The sequence below is a fragment of the Dromaius novaehollandiae genome, chromosome 1 (assembly GCF_036370855.1).
Source record: "Dromaius novaehollandiae isolate bDroNov1 chromosome 1, bDroNov1.hap1, whole genome shotgun sequence".
NCBI classification, from domain to species: domain Eukaryota; kingdom Metazoa; phylum Chordata; class Aves; order Casuariiformes; family Dromaiidae; genus Dromaius; species Dromaius novaehollandiae.
The window spans coordinates 186,985,558-186,990,653 of NC_088098.1; positions in this window are offsets into that span (position 1 = coordinate 186,985,558).

The window sequence follows — 5,096 nt, forward strand, 5'->3', positions numbered from 1 at the left end:
CACCAAAAAAGCTGGCTGACACGACTGTGAGGCCGATGGCTATCATCAGTGAAAAATCATGGCAAATGGGGGAGGTCCTTGATGACTGGCAAAAGGCTACCTTTGTGCCCATCTTTAAGGGAAGAAGGAAGACTTGGGGGAACTATAGGACAGGCAGCCACACCTCAGTCCCGGGAGAAATGATGGAGAGCATCCTCTTGGAAACTCTTTCCAAATATATAAGGGACAAGAAGGTCAGCAGGACTGCTCAGCGTGGGTTCAGTACGGGCAAACACTGCCTGACAAACATGCCATGGTGAAATAGCTGGCTCTGTGGGTGAAGGGAGAGCGGTGGATGTAATACACCTGGAGCCCACTAGGAGTTTAGACACCAGCTCATACATGGTTCTCACTGGAGACTGGGGGCTTGCGTGGGCTGGAAGAACGGGCTTCAGATGGGGTTGGAGCCAACCAGAGCACCTGCCTCAAAGGGATCGTGGCGGATGCCCAGTTGACGATGGGTCAGCGAGGAACTCTCACCATGAACAACGCAGCCTGCAAGCCGGGCTGCACTGAGGACCACAGCCAGCAAGCCAAGGAACTTGCCAGCCGGGCTACTTGGCAATGGTACGGCTGCACCTTTCCTTGACATCCCCCACAGTTCAAGAGGAATCGTGCAGGGAACAGTAAGAGTGGCCAGGTAAGACGAGCCAGGAGCTGAGGATGACAGAAAGGCAGGAAGGGGTACAGACTCCAGTGACAAGGTGTGCAGTCCCAAAATACCTGATCAGGAGAAACAGAGAAGGTCTGGTCATGGCAACGACAGTCAGAAAAGAGTATGAATTACAGGATGAGTCCATGGAGATGAGACAGATGGAGGTCAAGGCAAGAAGCTGAGAGCCTTGCTACGTACCGAATTAATCAGGAGACCTCAGCTAAGAGAATTTATCCATCTGGGCAATGGTCTCAGGACCATGCCTCAAATTCAGCCTCCCAGTAAGTAAGGCTTATGGTAAGGATTTAGAGAAAGGGAAAGCCTGAAGTGGAAGGATGACCAGGACTGGAAAGAGGCTGTCAGGAAAGGGTGGGCTGCACTGAGACATGTGGTCAGGGGGCTTGCCTGGGGCTCAGACCACTCTTAGGGTTAGGGTCGTGGTTGGGAGAAAGAGAGACCCTGGAGCTGGAGCATGTGAGGTAGGCGATGTGATAAAAGGCCCATCTCCATGAACACGAGGGAGCACAGAGGAGCAATTATAGATGGAGGGCCACCAATAACCTAATCAGAGAAATGAGCCCCTGACCCAGCTCCTCCCAGGGCTGTCCCAGGAGAGTATCAGCCCTTTGAATCCCATGGAGGTGAGCCAATGGTGAGGGTCTCTGAGCTGCTCTGTAGACTGTGGGAGTTACTGCCTAGGTGGTATGGGACACATTGTGGGTTGTGTCACATTATGTCACATTATGGGAAGAGCAGCCCCTTCCAAGCTCCATTCACACTCCCCTTTCCAGTCCCACCCACACTTCAGCCCCAAGCTCTCTCTTTCTCTCAACCCTCACCATGACCCTAACCCTAACTAACCTTAACCCTCATGGTCAGCTGAGCTACCTTACTAAGTAAGGACACCTAGCCTGTGTCCTGATGAAAAAGGCATCTCAGCACAGTCCTTTTTGCAGCCAATGCTTTCTTTCAGCAGCTCCTTTCCATCCCCACTGCTACTTCTGCTCCAGGCTTTCTCTCTCTCTCAGCCCTACCCTAACCTTAACCCCAGCCCTAACCCCACTGGTAGGCTGAGCTTTAGGCAAGGTCCCCTGTACTCTGGCTTCCAATAGGTGTTTAGAAAAGCAGGTGGGTCCAGCAGATAAGTACGAGTTTGGTGAGGTGCCTCGAGTACCTGAGCTATGAGAAATGTTTGAGGATGCTGGACTTCCTCAGTTTGGCAAGGAATTTAGTGGAGAATCTAACTGCAGTTTACAGTACCTGAAGATGAGTCACCATGATCTCACCAAACTCTTCTCAGTAATGGCAAATCATTCAGCAAGGGGCAATGACCACAAGCTGTCACTTGGGGGTTCATTAGGACACAGGGAGAAGTAAGTTCTTTACCGGTAGAGCAGTGCAGCACTGCAGTAGGTCATCTAGCGAGGCTGGAGAACCTACGTCCTCAGAGGTTTTCAAGCCTTGGAAAAACAACTAGCAATTGAGCTGATCTGGTGTCGGAGATAGTCCCTCTCGAAGCAGGTGCTTGGATTAGAGACCTCCTGTGGCCTCTTCCAACCAGTGTTTTTATGATTCTACATTTGTTCTGGTCTGACCCCATTTCAGTGATGATGGGCATGTGGAAGAGTGACAGATTTGCTGTTCTTTCTCTTTGGGGAGTTAGAACATGTCCAGAATAAAAGAAACTACTCTGCACATCCAGAGCATGTGTGGACGTTGTCAAACATGAAAGAGCTCAATTCCTCAGTAATATCTGTAATGACTCTGTAAACACCTAAGACAAGGACTACTTTACCTTAAGTGACAAATGCATAAGGAGTACGAGTGGCTTTCAGGGTAGACCCACCACATTTTTGTTCAGAGGGACCTGAGGTGATACAGACTAGTGTTGTTTGTTTACGTGAAGTAACAGCCTTGCTGCTGAATTCATGGCTTACTCCCAGAATAGATTTGAAAACAAGTGTCTTCACTGTTTTTTCTACAGCTTCATTGGCAGTGAATTTCTACTAAGCCTGCTTCCCAGGGACCAGGGAGAGCCAAGTCTTCAGCTATATATTGCACTATGAAAGCTGAGCTGGTGTTCTGTGGGAAAGACCCAATTCTGGCCTTGTGGGGTAGTGATGTAAAATCTGTCATTGTTCGTACTATCTGCCTCCTGAAAACAGACCATCTAAATGCCGCAGACCTCCAGACAGGCTGCCACTGTGCTGCCACACTTATTGGACCAGTCAAACCATTTCACCAATTCCTTCTTATTCTCAATTTTCCTTTCCCAGTTACTACTTTTCCAGTCTTGCAAACCTTATCTTGCTTGGGGGTAATGTTTTCTGATTTCTTTGAGTAGAGAGAGCCCAGTAACCATTTTGCCCATATAATCTTTTGCCTGGCACACTGCTCTCTGAGTCTGGCTCATCAGTTCAGTAGGGAGATGCTACTGCCCAACCAAGACCCAGGCCTGCTTCTGGCTTGAACTCATGTTATAATCCCGTGGGAAGACCCTGTGGTGCTGGAAACACACCTTCTCTTTGGAAGGTGTCATGGCAAGTCCTGGAAAGGGTCACATACACTTCCCTGAAAGACCCCAGTTAGATGACACCCCTGACACAGAGAGGGTCTGCAGACTTGTAGCATACATCAAGGTTGTCCTGCATACTCTGGAAGGGCTCACATCCCATGCTGTATGTCTCTTCAAAGCTCTGCTGCTGAATCCCTCCTCTTCCACATGAAGCCCTCCAGCAAAGGTTTTCTGGGGATAGGGTTGCCTATGGATGCATGAAAGCAGTTAAGCATGGGAGCTCCTGAACACCACTCATCATTTGGAAGGAGATCTCTAAAACATGATATAATTTTGAGGAGCCCAATATGAATTTGGGAGTGGGATCTCCAGGATCCTAGTAGAGGCTGATATTGGAAAAGGAGCCCTGACTTCTAGAAAGAGACTATTTTTGTAGAATAGGATAAAGGGCAGTGTTTCCTCTCCTGGCTCTTTGATACCCCACCACCACCATTACTATGGCTTTGTGTTGTGTTTCTTGGCATCTTTCTCTTCTGCCTGCCTTTCACCTTCTCTTGTGCATGGGGGAGTTACGGATGACATGCTGGCCTTACAGATAGACATGGTTTACAGGAGAGACATAATTGGACCAAATGAATCAGCCATATGCTAAGATATCTTAGCATGAGCTGTTCCATAACCCTTCCCAGCTGCTTCCCCCCATAGCAATGAGCAGGCTTGCTGGCTGAATATCTCCCCCAGTAATCAGGCACAGCAGCTGGGTTGTGTTCAGCAAGGGAAGTGGGGACTGGGTCGACTCTATCTCAGACATACTGATTTGACCCATTAAATGCAGGAGGCCTGGAGTGCATTTGCATTGAGGCCATGGAAGACTAATGATACTTTCCACTGCTTTGGGGTTTTCTTCTTCCTGTTCAGCTGCTTTGTACCTCTTCTATTAGGGCAATGAAGGTTTTTCCTTATCTAGAGAAATGTCTGCGCTGCATGAAGCTTGTCAAGTCAATCTCTCACCACTTGTTCCTGGTGCATTTTCCTCCCTAGAGTGTTCCAGGGACCCCAGAGAATCGAGAGACTGCAAATTAAAGCAGTCAGTCCACATCTGGGCAGAAAAGGCACCATGAAAAATAGCAACTTAAGGGAAAGAGCACCGCCTGACTCCTGATGTGTGCAAAGCACAAACAGTTTGTAGGATGCTGTCTAGTAACTAGCAAGGATTTGTTGCAGTTTCCAAGGTAACATATCTTCTGTGATCCAGGTGATGCTCAGCCTTTAAGAGCACATAAGCAGAATACAGATAATAGGTCTGAGATGGAAAGTGAAATGCACACTAAATGCCATGTGTGGCCACATTGGCTCTAATAATAGCTGCACTCCTTCCACCCCTCCAGACTTTGCCCACCAAAGCAGAGCGCCAGGAATGAGAACTTGCCTGCATTCAGCCATGGTGAATGGACCTTCGTGACTCACTTATTACCGGAGGTAAGTGCGGTAAATTAAAATTAGCCTAGGTAATGTCCAGATGGAGTCATAACTCTAGCCCCTTGGCAGGCACATGTATGGGGACTCTGTTAATACATAGTGTCCACAGTGCCAAACCTCACATTGCCTGGTGCAGTCCAGTGCAGCTTTACACTTCCTTCCATACACAACTGAGAACGTATGCCAATCCACAGCCCTGGTACTGGAGACATCAAAGTGTGAAGAAGCCAACTCAGTGCTCAGTTGCCTATTGCCTCAAGGACTTCATGGGGTGTTCTGGGGAAATGAAGGAGTCAAGGCCTCCGAAACTTTGTATGGTGCCAATGGCACGGTATCCTTGGCAACCATCAGAGAATTCAGTCGCTATAAAATGAAAACTAGATAGCTATTCATGCATTGGATCACATG